This window comes from Pteropus alecto, unplaced genomic scaffold, assembly GCF_000325575.1.
Source record: "Pteropus alecto unplaced genomic scaffold, ASM32557v1 scaffold7, whole genome shotgun sequence".
Taxonomy (NCBI): Eukaryota; Metazoa; Chordata; class Mammalia; order Chiroptera; family Pteropodidae; genus Pteropus; species Pteropus alecto.
The window spans coordinates 31107184-31124438 of NW_006494614.1; the positions used below are offsets into that span (position 1 = coordinate 31107184).

Consider the following 17255-nt stretch of genomic DNA (forward strand, 5'->3'; position numbering starts at 1 on the left):
TAGTTGGGGTAGATTTAGGTCTTTTCAGATCTTGTTAAAATTTTAACTTTGCTTAATATATGTAAACAGGCAATAGTCTAAAAAAAGGAGAAATAATGAGGATAGCTATGCTATGGATAAAATAGTAACAATAATATTTTTAAAAAGCATTTCTAGATGGAAAAATAAAGGTGACATTCTGTACCATTTTTGATTAGTAATTTAGAAAACATATAAATATAGACTTATATGCTACTTAAAACTTTAATTCAGGAGAGGCAACTACTGTGAAATATAGATGTGAAATTAAGATCAAATAATGTTGTAAAAGGTCATTATCAAATAGCTCGAGGGAAAGATTCTGAAATTCTCTGAAAAATATTTTAGAAAAGAAGTTTCAATCTAACATTTCTTAACTGTAATGATTAAAATATATCATACTTTTTTGATTTTTTTCAGAAACAAGTTAAATGTAAATCATGCCATGATGCTCTTTACCTATTCAGATTTTTTTATTTTAGATTGAAATTCTTTAATTAGTAACACTATTATAGAATGATTTTTTTAAAACTATGTTTTACTCAGTTTTAGCACTTGTAGTTTTTAAAGACTGACAATGTCAAATGGTATGTTAATGTCTTATAGTTCATCTTGCAATAATATTAAAGAGTTTAAAATAATTTTACATGTGCTGTAATTTTCTTTAAGTGTTTTAGTAGAGATTGAGGATGAAAATTTACTATCTTCAGACATTCAAAATAACAAAAAACATAAAATATATTTTTCAAGACAAAATTTTGTCAACAGGTTTAATCAACTTGAAAGAATTGAGAACATTTTAATGCAATAACTTTTAAAACTTTTTTAAAAAAAATACAATCGGCTGTGACTTAAAATTGAGGTATTTGATTATATACTTAATTAAAAACTTCCTCATATAAAATCTCAAAAATATTCTTTGAGAAGTCAGACAGCAGCAAATCCTAATAACGCATGATGTATTTATAATACATGTTGCTTAATGTGCTCTGCTCATTTGCTCTCAGCAGTTCTAGCATGAAGGATAAGGTGCTTAATAAATCATATGTTTCATGTTACTAGAGACAAAGCTCTCATTATTAAGTTTTTGGAAGTCATCATTGGTTGCCCTAATCAGGTGCTGTGGACACATTTTTTTCAACATATAATTAGCAGGTTTCATTGAAACTTTCAAGCCATTAAAAGAAAGCTTAATTCTAAATTAGTTTGATTGCTTTTTCACAGTATAAGTGGCATGCAAATGTGGCTCATGGTATATTTTTACTTTGTACCTATTTCTAAAGCATTATTCAATAACTTAAATTAATTTCAATATTTTAATAAAAAAACTTCAATCTCATATGAATTACATATTCATAAAATAAATCACTGAAAAAATCAGTTTAGGTTATCTAAAATCTGACATGAAAGAACGTGTTATATTATGTACTTTAAAAAACAATAGCTCAGTCATGAACTTGTTCTCATAATATATTTTATTATATTTGCATATTTTGATCATTCATAAGAAGTATATTTGTCTTTTCAGAAATAAATTATGATTTTGAATCTGTGTATTACTTAATATTTTTTATAAATCTACATAGAATAAGAAAACCAAAAACAATAATAAACAGTTTTATTCAGTGACTTTTAGAATCGTTTTTATCATTTTATATCATTTAAGAATGCTTATATTTTTAAATCAATGAAATTTGGGTTATATTGTTTGGATTATAATAATAAACTAGTTAGCTATACCATGAAATTCAATTATTCATTTTACCTTAGAGAAATAACACTGGATATAAACTTCAGAAAATTTTTATTTATTTATTTTTATTATGCTTGAACTGTTGAGTAGTGATTTACCCTCAATAATAAATCATATTTTTTAAATTTAATAATTCCAAACTAAGTGTCTCAGATGAAATTACTGATAAATTGATTCTGATACTTAAGTGAGTTTCTCCTAGTAGTCTCTGAGGAAAATTGAACTACAATTTTATTTTATTATCCTTAGACTATGATTTCTAATATATCTAAAACTTGCAACCTATAACTACTTAGTAAAAAGCTTTAACTTCTGTATTTCTGCTACAATAAAATAGGTCAAAGCATTTTATTAGAGAAGGTAACAGTGTAATATTATTGTTAACTGCACTAAGAATTTAAGAGTGTCTTAATAAAACATTCATAACAAATATTCTCTGCAACTGTTTCATGTTCTTATAAGACTTGAGAATTTTATCTTATTTTTTAGTATTTTAAAAGATAGGTAGGTAGATAGATAGATAGATAGATAGATAGATAGATAGATAGATAAATGTAGTGGAGACTAAGGGCAAGTGATCAAATTAGCAATAGGCAAGGGATTTGTATTGAGGAAATCACCTGGATATTTAAATATGTGAAAAGAATCTGTTGACATTTCCCATAATAAGATGAATTATATAATATGGCTCTAGTAGCATCCTTTTAAATAATGCTTGTATGTGTCAATTTCAATTTAATGAGTTTTCTATATATGTCATTCAGAAATATATTTTTTCCAACATAAGTTTTGCTCAAGAAAAATTAAACTGAATTCAAACTCTGAATCATATTTAACAAAATATCTATTTTTAAAATTTCAGATGAGATTAGTTTTGTGTTCATAAATGAAAAATGGATTAGAATTTACTAAAAGAAAACAAATAAAATGTAAATCAATTATGTTAAGGTCAATATAAACAACCAACTATAAAACTAAAACATTATTTTGACCTTTAAATTATTTCAGTGATTTGTTCACTTTAAAGAAACAAGTATCAATTATTAATTGTGTGAAGAGAAACTTTCCACTGTATTCTATTTATTATTCTTAGGCTAACATTTGTCAGTCTAGCTTTTACAGGTTGACTTCTCTGTTTTGTCCCAAACCTGTTGAATATCAGTGGAATTTTTTCTTAGTCAATATCACATTATTTTCTTGGTAACAACAATGTCTTTCTGGTAAATTTGTTCTTTTTTAACCATCTTTCTTTCAAAAATGTGTTAGCTTATATATCAAATAGTTATGTAAATGAAAGGAATGATTAGGAAATTTGCTCGCAATATTTATGTGAATCTCCTGTTTACATAAAGATAAACATGTTCTGCATTTCTAAGATCTTTTAGTTAGAAACCAATATTTGATTGCTTGGTGATAGTATAATTAAAATGACATACACTGTAGATATTTTAGAGGAAATTACAATAAAAACAGTAAACACAGGAAATTTACATTTATATTATCCTTAGTCTACATGTATTTCTCTGATCTAGAAGAACTTTAGGTTTATTAATGGATTTTGACTCACTGATCAGTTGGTTTGGATTAAAATACTTCTTAGATATATTTCAAGAATATGTATTCTGAAGCATAAAAGTATATAAATGTAATGCTAAAATTTTTTCATTTTGTAATGACATATTTAGCATGTTGAGATATGAAATAGAAAAATATACTTTCAAAACTTTAAATTAAACCCTTCTCCTCCTATATCCTCAAATCATTAAACTCTCCTGGTACTGGAAGAAAAAATTGCTTATGTATTCAGTTGAAAGATTTGAAAGACATCATTGATATTTATTGTTGTTTTTGGCCAACCCAAGTGCTCAGTGGAGAGGAATTTATATACAGATCTACCTAAAGATGCCTATCTATGTAGCCTCTCCAAAAGGGTTATTAACACTTGTGTAACATAAACACATCCATAAACACATGTAAGATTTTTTTTTTTTTTTTTGAGGGAGTAGAAATGGGATGGGAGGAAAGATAATCTAAAACCATGATAGTACATATTCATGCATTATGTCTGGAATCACAAATGCTAATGTTGGGTGAAAAAAGAATCATTCTTTAAAACTCTTAATTTTTGAAGAGAAAGAAATTGCTGTGGTGGAGACCTTTTTCTCTCTTTTTTAACAACCCTTTGTATTCATAAATGTGACCAAAGAGATTCTTATTTTCCTTTCAAGTTATTTTATTGTCTAATGATGGGCATGACTGCAGAGAGTTATCATCAGAGTTTAATTAAAAGTTTTTTGAACATTTTAATGGTCACTCACAAATAACCAGCTTTAAAAGTTTAATAAGCAACAGCAGTAAATACGAAGATATGATAACATTCTCTAGAAAGGCTTAGGACTGCCTCACCCATCACCCCCCAGTTCCTTCTCTTTCATTCCTCCATTTTTAAAAATCATCACTTCCCTCTCTCCTCCCCCTCTTTAGTCATAGCCATCAGCAAATAAATGTAAATTATTCTTGAAAAAAAAAAAAGAGTTCTCTAGCCCCAGGCTCTCTTGGCACCCTTCTTACTGCCCCCACCCTTCCTGGGGTCTGCCTTTGGTCCTAGTTTCTTCATAGCTGGAGGCTTAGATTAGCTGAAAATCAATTAGTTACAGCTTGATCATTTAGGTACAGTCTCCTGTTTTCTCTTTAGTTGAGAAGGAAAAGGTTATGATGTGCCAATTACGGCCTCCACCCATCAGGAGAAAAGCTCCCCAGGGCATCAGAACTGCTCTGGCTGTCGCCATCCCTTGTAATTGTTACTCCATCATCCCATTCTTCTTTGCCGCCGCCTCACCTCTCCCTGAGGATCTCACTGACTGAATTTAATTGTTTTTGCCTTTACTATTTTATAACACAATTAAAATTTAAAAGGGGGAATTTAAGGGAAAGTAAAAAAAGAAAAGGAAAAATGCAACATTGAACAAAAATAACTAATCAAAACTGCAATTCTCTTTCAGTTTATAAAATACTTTTTCTTATATTATTTATATTTGGTACTCATGTCTGTGAAGACATTCCTTTTTTAAGATGAGAAGAGATGATGAGAGAGTATCAAGAGTAACAGCTGGAGGCATAGAACAATGAGGATGAGATGAGAAAGAAATAAAATATTTTTTAAAAAGCTTTTAAAAGCAAGAAAAGGAACAAAATGAGTCAGTGGAAGCTGGTCTTTGGGTGTGCAGGTGGAGGATGTGTTGGGGAACCCTCAGTCCACCTCATACTGACACAGCAGCTAATTCAACATCCCCATCCACATCAGCTCCAGGGGAAAACCCTTTCATCCTTCCACACTAAAATACCGAAGTTGGGAAAAGGGAGGGGGCCGCTCAGTGTGTGTGTACAAGGAGCATACAGACAGGCTACTCACATTTACAGTCATAAATAATGTAGTAGCTCAGCTTGAAAAAACCACAGGTTAAAGGAAGAGGCTTCCCTGACGCACAGAGAGGGGCTGAGATCAGAGGAGCCACTGGAAGGGTTGGCTTGAAACAATGAATCCCTTGTTCTAGGCAATGTTTATGAGTGCTTCTTTGCACCTTAAGTTCATATTTTATTGGCTCGGCTATGGGGTTTCCCCATTTGCTCATCTCTTAAAATAATACGCTTGGCTAAGATATCCTTTAAAACACACCAGTCAGCCCTGACAACTGGCTCATTTATTTTGCGGAAAAAGGGATCTGTTGTGATTTTGATGTCAGATTGGGATGTTTAAGTTCCAGTTATGGACCTTAACGTTATGACTGTAAGATGAAAATAATAGTGGGAGTTTTCACCTGACTTTTTTGGAGATGTTCACATAACCAAGTAGTAAATCCTGATTTGTATGTCTTGTCTGAATGGTTTTGGTAAATCATAATGCAAAAAGGTAAAAACATAATCTATTAAAGTGTAAAATGCTTAAAATGAGAAAAAAAAAGTCGTTTGTAGATTATTAGGAAGAATCTTTAGTGGTTTGGGGAGAAAAGAAAACAAACCTTTATAACCAAAGAAAGTACACACCCTCTACTTGGAAGGCAGTGACTTACCTAAATATATAACTTAGAAACCAAGACCTTATATAATGTTAAATAGTGTGGTATAGAAATTAAACTTGGAAATGTGCTCTTTTATAATTTCTAAAGTGATGAAGATCTCTGTCTTTATAGTGATGTGTCCTTTCATTTTTATTTTCATAAACAATGGAGTATTAGTACTTGCATTGGAAGAAACAACTGTGTATTTTAAAAAAGAAAGTCTAATTAGATTATCTCTTAGATATTGTGTTTTTCACTTTCTTTCTGGAAGTAAATAACTTTTTTTTTGTTTTTTTAACAGATTTGCTAAAGTTGTTAGAAATAAAAAAAAATAGTTTTAAATGTCAGGATTAACAGACATAAATCTCACTTAGATTTTATTCAAGACTATGAGACATGTCAAAACCACAAGACTTATTAACATTTTCAAACCCCTTCAGCTCTTCTTATGCTGTTGTGATATGAGAAATTCAATATTTGTTGTGCATAGATTTTATGTTGCTATTATAACTTTGATTTGCCTTCCTATTTAGGAGACAGAATATTTTCATAATCTTAAGTCCATACCATAATACAGCTTGAATGGCTTTAAGGTTTAATTATAAAATAAACCTAATTGCTTTCTTTACTGTGCTTGCATCTCAGAAGCAGAGTAGTATAGAAGAAGCCAGAATGCCTGAATTGGAATCCCACATTCTATGCTTTCTAGCAGTGTGACCTCTGGCAAGTTACTTAAATCTTCTCTATGCCTCTGGTTTCTTATCTAAAAAGTGCCAATAATGATAACACCTTCCTCACTGGTGCTGAATGGATTAAATAAGTTAATATGCATACAGTTTTAAGAACTATATTTGGAACAGAGCAAGACCTCAATAAATGGTCATTATTGTTATTAGAGTAGCATTTGTGTCCAACATCTGTACTATATTTGCAGGAGTGGCTAAGTAATTTGTAGAGCCTGATACAAAATGAAAATGTGGGGCCCCTGTTCAAAAATTATCAAGAATTTTAAGATGATGGCAGCAAAGTATTAGACCAGGTATGGGGCCCTTCTGGATTCAGGGCTTTGTGCAACTGCACAGGTCACATGCCAGTGAAGCCAACCTTGCATATTTGATTACATGTTATGATAGCAGGAACCATGACCTGTTCATCCATTTTGATCCCCAGTGGGGTGTCAGGGTCCCAGGAGAAGAGAGACAGCATGTGTAAAATGAATCATTTGAGGAGAGTTTCACTAATATTGTAATGTTTAAAATGTTGTGGGCAGGGCTTTTTGGCTAAATAGGGATAATGCAACACCTGGAACAGCAGAGAAGCCTTGCTTGACTACTTCTGGGAAGGAGGCAAAAACAATTACTGGAAAATTCAGAGGTGGGCTTTGTGAGAAAGGTACACCGAAAGGTACACCGACAGGAAGCCTTGCTTGACTACTTCTGGGAAGGAGGCAAAAACAATTACTGGAAAATTCAGAGGTGGGCTTTGTGAGAAAGGTACACCGAAAGGTACACCGACAGGAAGCCTTGCTTGACTACTTCTGGGAAGGAGGCAAAAACAATTACTGGAAAATTCAGAGGTGGGCTTTGTGAGAAAGGTACACCTGGCCTTTCTGAGAGCGATGCCATGTAGCCAACCCGTAGATAACAGGGAGGAAGATAGAAATAAACACCTAGATCCTACTTTTCTGTCATGTTTCTCATTATCTGATCCTGACTGAAAGTTAAAGGGCCCTATGCCCATTGGTGCAGCTCATGTAAGTTAGCTGTTTGGTGTAGAGAGCAGGATAGAGAAACGTGGAGAGTGAACTTGAGGCACAAATTGAAGATATTTAGCACAAATCGATAAATAAATATTGGGAATTTAGTCAACAGGAGTTCTAGAATTACTTCAGTTTCAAGGCAAGTTACTCATGTATATGTTTACCTTTGTTCTAGTAAATTTATAAAATTAAAGAAAATCATAAGTTAATGTGAGAGTTAATTACTTCACAATTTGGTGAAATAAAGTGGCGAAACCAGTCATGGCATGCTGAAAAAATTCTTAAATTGTATATGGATCAGTAATTCCATATTAATATATTAAAAATATTTTAGAGCAAACTGAACTTTAAAACAAAACCAAAATCCCAGGGAGAAGTAGAGCTCTCAGATTACAGTACAAACAGTAGACTGCAATTGCTGATCAAAAAACTCAGTATAGAAAGCACTAGAGTATATGCAAATATATAGAGTATATATGACGAGCAATATTTTTTTAAAACTTTAACTGTTTGTTTTCAATCCTATGTCATTCTTCCTGAAATGACCCATGACCATGTGTTAAAGCTTTTGGAATTCTGAATGGAATCACATAATGTTCTCCACAGTTAGTGTTGCAGGCAGAAATAATGTAAGGATTAGGTAAATTGAGATTATTATTTTTGTTTTTGCTACCTTTCCTCTCCTCTAGCAGAGTTCCTGTGACTCACAAAGGCAGAATTTAGTGGAGGAGCAGGTAGGTCTGCTATTTAGTTCTCATAAATAACCAACCACTAAGCCTAGAGGCCACAGCCATACCCCGGCCCTTTAATCACAAACAGGCGTTAAAGAGAACATCTCCTTTCCAGTAGAGTCTGTGTTCCTTTCAAAGCCACTGAGGATGGTAAATTTAACTTTATTTTACTTCTATAATTATCAGAAGCAGAGGAAAAGAGAATTCAACTTGGAAATTGTATAGACTCGTCTGCAAATAACCTTTATGCAGGCACTGAAAACATTGGGTGGGGGAAAAACTGAAGACTACCAATTAAATAAGCTTTATGATTAATATTTTGTATACGTTTTCTTTGCTCAGAGTGAGGAGAGATTTTCTTTGTTGAATTATAGTTGACATACAACATTATCTTAGTTTCAGGTGTACAATGTAGTGATTCAATATTTTTATACAAGTGATCACCACAATAAGTTTAGTTACCATTTGTCACCATACAACGTTATTACAGTATTACTGACTATATTCCCTGTTTTGTATATTACATCTCCATGACTAAATTTTATAACTGAAAGTTTGTACTTCTTAATCTTCTTTATCTCTTTTACCCTCTCTTTCACCTGTGCCCCACTCTCCTTCCCTCTGGCAACTATCAGTTTGTTCTCTGTATTAATTATCTATGAATCTGTTTTTGTTTTGTTTTGTTTTTTTTTAGACTCCATGTCTAAGCAAAATCATCCTGATGTATTTATCTTTCTCTGACTGGCTTATTTCACTTTAGCACAATACCCTCTAAGTCCTTCCATGTTGTTATAAGTGGCAAGATTTTATTCTTTTTTTTTATGGTTGAATAATATTCCATTATATATATTGCATTTCATACTGTTTTCCATGGGGACTGCAACAACTTACATTCCAACCAACAGTGCACTAGAGTTCCCTTTCTCCACATTCTTGCCAACACTTGTTTGTTATCTTTTTGATAATAGCCATTCTGATAGGTGTGAGGTGATATCTCCTTGTGGTTTTGATTTGCATTTTCTTGATGATTAGTGATATCAAGCTTCTTTTCATGTGCTGGTTGGTCATCTGTATGTCTTCTTTTAAAAAAAATGTTTATTCAGGTCTTCCGTCCATGTTTTAATCAGATTTTTTTTTGATGTTGAATTCTTTATATATTATTGATATCTACCCCTTATCGCATACATTGTTTGTAAAAATCTTCTCCCATTTAGAAGTTACCTTTTCATTTTGTTGATGGTTTCCTTCACTGTGCAAAAGCTTTTTAATGTGACATAGTCCCATTTGTTTATTTTTGCTTTTGTTGCCCTTGCTTTAGTAGACATATCCAAAATAAAATGGCTAAGATAGATGTCTAAGAGTTTACTGCCTGTTTTCTTTTTGGAGTTTTATGGTTTTTGGGTCTTATATTTACGTCTTTAATCCACTAAGAGGTTTTTTAGTTTGTTTGTTTGTTTGTTTGTTTTTTGTATATGGTATAGGAAAGTGGTCCAGTTTCATTCTTTTGCATGTCACAGTTCAGGTTTCCCAGCACCATTTATTGAAGAGATTTTCTTTTCACCATTGTATATTTTTTCCTCTTTTATGATAGATTTATTAACCATATAAGCATGGTTTTATTTTCGAGCTTTCAATTCTGTTCCATTGATCTATGTGTTTTTGTGCCAGTCCCATACTGTTTTGATTACTATAGCTTTGTAATATATTTTGAAACCAGGTAGTGTGATACATCAAGCTTTTTTCTTTATTAAATTGCTTTGGCTATTCTGAGTATTTAGGGTTCCATACAAATTTTAAAATGATTTTTTCTAGTTCTGTGAAAAAAGTCATTGGAATTTTGGTAGGGATTGCATTGAATCTGTAGGTTGCATTGAGTGGTGTAGACAAACTATCATACTCAACAGTGAAAATCTGAAAGCTTTTTCTCTAAGATCAGGAAAAAGACAGGGATACCCCCTTTCTCCACTTTTATTCGACATAGCATTGGAAGTCCTAGCTAGAGCAATGAGACAACAAAAAGAAATAAAAGTCATCCAAAATGGAAAGAAAGAAGTAAAACTGTCACTATTTGCAGATGACATGACACTATATATAGAAAACCCTAAAGATGCCACCAAACAGAAAAAAAAAAAAAACAACTATTAGAACTAACATATGAATTCAGTAAATTAATAGAGAGAAGTCTGTTGCATTTCTACATACTATTAATTATTAGAAAGAGAAATTAAGAAAACAATTCCATTTATAATTGCATCAGAAAGGATAAAATATTTAGAAATGTTTAACCAAGGAGGTGAGAGATCTGTACACTGAAAACTATATGAGGAGGAATTACTTGGTTCTTTAACTACCTCAGTAAGGTTTAAGTGTAAGGGCTTTGGAGTCATACTTGTTTGAATACCAGCTTTGTATTAACAGCTTCATATTCTCCAGCAAATTATTTCACTTCATTGAAACTGTTTTCTTATCTGTAAAGTGGCAATCATAATACAGAATTCTAGTTAGGACTTAATAAGGTAAGGTTATAGGTCTTTAAGTCTTTATGAAAAAAGTACTAATTTACTGTTTTCCATTGCTACTATAACTACTTTTACCAGAGCAGAATCTGTGGTGTTTTAATGTTCGAGGAGATCTACATCCAGTCCACCAAACATGGTCAAATAAATCCCTTCTTGAAACTGTGTAACATTTTACATATGAATTTTTCTTCATCCAAAAGAAAATTAACCTTTGAATTTCATTGACTCTGTCTTCAAGTTGGATTGTTGATGGACTGTATTTCCTCATCGGAGTGTCCCAGATGTAACATTTTCTGTGATGTGTTGCTGAAAGGTGCTTTTCATATTACCTTTGGTCAGATTCCTAGAACAAACCAATGGTTTTACTTTAGTTCCAGATATTACCAATTCCATTTCCTTGCCTGTTATGGAAAAGGGAGATTGATTGCAGGCCAAAGTAATAATGTACAATTAGAAAATATTTGGGTGTGGGGATATGTGCACTCTGTAAAAGACCCTTTGAATAAAGGGGAAAAAAATCTTGAAGAGTTTTAATGCTTATTTTCATAAGCAAACTTGTTTTTTTTTTTACTTTTTAATTTTTTTGAAAAGTTGATTCATGATGAAAATTTTGGTGAATAAACTAAATTCTAACTAGGAAAACCACTCTACTCAAAGAATCATTCAATCAGGGAGATTTTTGTACTGTATATAACTCAAATCAAGCTTACATTTATGATTTTCTAATTTGTAGCTATTCTTATTATTATTTGTATCATTATTATAGTTTTGTTTCTATTTAATAATATTCAATCTTAAGTATTTTTTTCTTTCCTAGATTTTTTAGGCTGTTTTTTTTTTTTAGATGACATCTTTTTATTTATTTAATTGAATTGCTTCCTCTTATAATATTTTGAAGCAGGATGAAAATTATAGGTTTGATCCAAAAAGTCATGCAAATAGCCACACGTGCATTGTGAACATCTTCTGTTTACAGTATCCATGTTGTAATCGCATTAACTTTTGATATTTTACATTAAGTGGGAAAATATGGATTTTATTGGTTTTTAATAATTTGATAACATGCTGAAAGATGTCAGTAAGATGATCTTTGCTAAATTTTTAATTGTGATAAGTAAAGTTCTCAAAATGTGGATTCTAGCTACAAATATTGACAAATTCAAATCAACATTTAAGATTTTTCTCTTTCATAGTGCCATGTCAAAACAGTTATTATTCTACAGTTATTTACTTTGAGGAAAAATTTATCAGAATTAAGTAAAACATTTGTTATTCTTTTGTGTATGAGTACGTGATTCATTTAAAGTATATGACTTTGTCGGATATATATAATTTTAAATTATACTGTAGTTGATAGTAATTATAGCAACAATAAAAACAATAAACATAATTTCTGTGTTAGGAAACTGGATGAAATAATTCGCATGCTTTATTTTAACTAATCTGCATCTCAATTGTATGGGTAAATATTTTCCAATTCCCATTTTATTGAATATTATTTATTTATTCAGGCTTATCAGAGGTTAACTACCTTACAAAGGTCATTCAACTGGTAGATGGCAGAATCAGTACTGGGACCATGATCTATCTGGCTACCTATTTTTTGTTCTTTGCCACTATTCTTTAGCTTGGTGACCCGCTTTTGAAAAACATAAAATAGAAACTTTTTGCAACTTTAATAATATTGATCAATACTTTTTGAGAGCATTTTTGCTACATGATGTTTTTTCATCTACATTACTGTAGTATATAGCACTCAAGGAAGTAGATATAATTCCACAGTATACAACTGTAGAAACTGGAAGTCTGAAAGGTTATTCATTCAATTATTTGACAAATATAAGCTGATTACCTACTATTGGGCCAGGCACTGTGAGAAAGACTGTGCCTGTCTTACTGCCAAAATTACAGGGCAAGAAGAGCCAGGCCTATGCTTGGAATCCCTGATTTTTGTGCCAGGATTTTGTTGCTCAATGTTGCATACTTTACAGAAATCATACAAAAATTCCAGCACCAAGTAAAATTGAAAGTACTAACAAACATTATATAAAAGAATGTGTTCTTTTGTTATTTAAATAACCAACTAGAATTAGCCTCCTGTGTATAGAAAAAATTTTTTCAAACCTCAATCCCTTTAAAGAAAAAAAAAAAAAAAAACCCTGTGACTAGTATATACAGCCTAAGGAAGCCTTTTAGTCCAAAAGACAGAGCAAAGGTAGAACCAAGCATTAGCAAAGTTTAGGGGCTCTGTCAGAAATCTGCTTCTGTAGGGTATTACTAATATGGAGGCTCCTTTTTAGATATTTAAAAAGAAATATCTAAAAAGAAGGTTTATGTCGTACACTGGATGCCTAATGCACATTCCAGAGCATAAGTATGGCTTAAACACTCATTATTTATTTGTGTTTTGGTCAGGAAATAAGGGTAGCAGGTCATACAGTTTTTCAAAATTAAGTTGTTTAATCTGTCTAAACCTTGACCCCTGACCCTGTGGATCCAGGTTATAGTAAGAGTTAATGGAGACATAATTTATAATGTGGAAAATAACAGAATTCCAAGAATTGATATAAAGACTTTTTTGATATATTGCTTTGAATCTACTTAGGATATTAGGCATTAGGCAATTATTACTTCAAGCTGATTATTGAGAAAAATTGACCAATATTTTACAACCACTTTTTACCAACAATCTAGTATGATTGCAAAATGAATATTGCAGCAAAACGTGGATCTATGTCTCTTGATCCACCATCACAGTTATTGGTGTTTATCTATCAATTCATATCTATAAAATATCAGATTGTCAAAGGGAAATTATAAAAGTGGAAGAAAAATTTAAGACTTGAATTGATTTCTTTACTGGAAATTTGCTATCTCCCATAGCTAGTATGTATTCAGTGCTCACGAAGTGCAAGACAGTGTGCTAGTAGCATTTCAAATACTAACTTATTTAATTCTCACAAAATGCCTCTATTTTATAGATGAGGAAAGTGAGGCCCAGAGATGTTTGGTCATTTGTTCAAAGTCCTGCATCCCATAAGAGAAATAACTGGATTCAGAATCCAGGCTATTCACTGCTATATCCTTATAAATGGGGAGCTTGTCATTGGGACATTGAACTCTTTGTAAAGTTCTATATATTTTTTCGACATTTCACGTATTTGATTTGGAATATTTTTACTTCTTTAGTAATGTTTTATAATTTAGGGAAAAATCTTTACTAATGGATTTACCAAGAGTCTTATCCCTGAAGTTGGACTCTTAAAGGCCTTCTTCTAAACTGAGGTGTTGTGGCTTTTTGAAGGAGTATTGTATTTACTCACAAGCAGAGGGAAAGAAGAACTTCGTAGACACCCAGGGTACTGACCTTTGAGTCATGAAACCTAACTGGTCAGCCACGAGGAATAGAAAGGTGATATATGTTGATTCTATCTTAAACAACTTGGCATGAACAGCAGTAATATTTGGCAAAATAGAAAAGAGGCAGAATATCAAAGTTGCAAACAGAAACATGCATCAAGAACAGTGTTTGGAGATTGGAACAAACTAATAGTGAGTTCATTTGGATACTGGAAGACTACCAACATGCTGGCCATTATAGAAGGCCACACAGGCAGACCTGCCCTGCAGTTAAATATGAATGCCTTGCCCCAGCTTTTCTAACCTAGCCCTGGATTGCCCAGTGAATCTCATGAGAAACCTACTAAAGTGGAAGTTTGGGCTGCAGGACCATCTACAACCTACAAGTTAAGAATTTCCTGCTGTTGCACATAGAAATTCTGGCAGATAACTTCTGTTTAGTCCTGCTAGTTATGGCTGAAATCTCCTCTGTGTTCTATATAACAATGAACACGCCACATTTAATACACATCTCTTGATTTGTAGCAAGCAGCTACAGTCCTAATCTCTTGCATGTGTAAAGTGAGTTACTTTCAAGTAGCTCACTCATTGCACCTATACCACACAAAAACTAAACATGTTATTTCTGCTCCTCAGATATCTTATAACTTAAAGGCTAAGGCCTTGGAATAGTTTGTTCTTCCAAAAGGAAGTATTTCTGAGGCAACAAGATTTCTCAAAGCAAAATGCTAATGTATAGTTCAGTTTCAGCTCACCATCTGCTCTCAAAACCAAGGAAAGGAACCAAAAAAGGTGTTGTAAAAAGTATTATTGTTAATATATCAACGTTTAGCTAACCACCTGAGGACTAATCTCTGCTTTGAAAAGCAAGCCAAGAGGTAGCTGCAGAGTAAAGATAAGCATTTAGGATGTTGCCTGCTGCTTTTTAAAAAATTCTATTTTCTATCTCTCTCTTCTTCCCTTTATGTAACCACTCTTACATAGTCTATCTTGGATCCAACTATAATGTAAAGAGAAGTATAAACAATTTCAAATTCTGATTTCGAATTATTTAGACTGAGATATACTTAGGAAGTTAGATGATAAAATTATTGTTTATGAATAGGTCAAAAATCATATTTAATTTTAAGTTGACTAACTTCATTGACATACAACTGAAGCACATACTGAATCATAATTATTTAAACCTCTTGAGTACATTCAATCATTTACTCTCTTTAATCAGAATTCTTTGTCATATTTTCCTAAGTGTATTTCATTGAAAGCATTTCTACGTCATTTTAAGAGGTGTTATCTGAAATTTTGTAGTCAAATAAATTTGAACTCTGCTGAGGAACAGTAATTAAATAGGTTTCAATATTTCCAAGACAAGACTTTTCAGTGTCTTTATTATGCAGATGGGCATTGTGAATCTTTGCAAGGAGAAATGGGTTATACAGTTTCACATGCACATTGGTCTCTGAAACTCTCCTAACAGAGCACCATAGGTACCTAGTGTTACAGGGAACTCACTCTGAGAATCATTTTTCCATGTGTACATACTATTTTATAAAAGCCATTTTGGAAATATGGCAAGCAGAGAGTAGTCTAACTAAGCAGAACATAATCTAATTTGTTGACACTGTGATCGCTTTATATCCATAATTTAAAAAGAAGCAGAAAAAAAATTTTAATTCTATTATCTAGAACCATATATCTATTTCTTTCCATACTTTTAAAATATACCCTTTTTTTTTATAGAGTTTAGCAATGTTGATGCATGCAATGTTACATCCTTAGATTATTTTTGACTTTTTAGGATATGATTTTTCTCATTTGTTCATTTGCTCTTTATGAGAACATTTTTTAATAATAATATTGTAGCTGAATATTCATCATTTACATAAACATTCTTTTAATGTTGGACATGCAATTTTTCCAGTTTTTACTATCACCTACTCTGTTGCAATGAATATCTTTATACATAAAGTATTTGTAAACATTTCTGTCAATTTTGATAATTCTTTTAGAATCCGTTCTTATAAAAAATTATTTAGGACAAAAGGTATGATTGGTTTGCAAAACTCTTGACAAATATTGCTAATATGTTTTTCAGTAAATTTGTTTTAATTTCTATTTGTACCAACAGTAAACGGTAGTGCTATTTTATCAGATTGAAATATAAATTAAATATGAATAAGTTTTTGTTAATCTAAAATTTATCTTTTTTAAATTTGTATTTCTTCTGAGATTGATTTTTATACATCTATTGGCCACTTATATTTTCTTTTGGGAAGTCCTATTCTGATATTTTTGTTCATTTTCTATTTGCTTATAAATCTTTCCTGTGACTGGATATTTAATAATTATTCATTTTTATCTTTTTCCATTTTTATGCTTTGATTTCTTACTTTTTTAACAATCATGAGAAAATACTTCCAGATATTTAAGAGTTTGGAAAACATACCACTCACATTCCAAGTTAGAAATAAATGCTCAAAGGCATACTGTAGTTTATTGCTGGGATAAAAATTAAGAAGAATTGGGAATTCATATCTTCAGGGAGCCACAGTTTGAGAATTATAATCAGCTGAGCAAATGGATTTGGTCTAAATTACCTTATGCCCAGATGATTTTCTGTAATTTGAATATGAAACATGCATTTACATATGACCTAAGAACAACTGGGATGGCAGAGGTGTAATAAGTATCTAATTACTAAACTACGTAAAGGTGGCATTTTGGGATTAAAAGGAGATAATATTAAGAAATACACATTGTTTTTTATTGACCAGCAATTGTCAACATTTACCCACAAATTACATACTTTCTCATTTAATATCAAGTTTGATTTTTTAGTTTAAGCCATTTTCCCAGAATCTCAAGATGTTTTGAAATTATCTTTTTCGGTCATCAGCAGTTATTTAAATGATGATTGTGATGTGGAGTATTAACAACTCACTTTCATCACCTTGACGTCTTTAGCACCTTCTAGGTTGATAGCTACATTTGAGGTTATGAAAGTGTCCCAAGGTAGTCTGCATTTTTGTTTTGGCTAAATCTGGTCTCTAAATCTTT

At 31.7% G+C, this 17255-nt stretch overlaps 1 protein-coding gene across 3 annotated transcripts in view; it reads left to right on the forward strand.

Moving 5' to 3' along the window:
* The window catches only part of BMP5 (bone morphogenetic protein 5), a 112517-nt gene that overhangs the window by 1680 nt on the left and 93582 nt on the right, over positions 1–17255 (forward strand). The gene's annotated exons all lie outside the window — the stretch shown is intronic.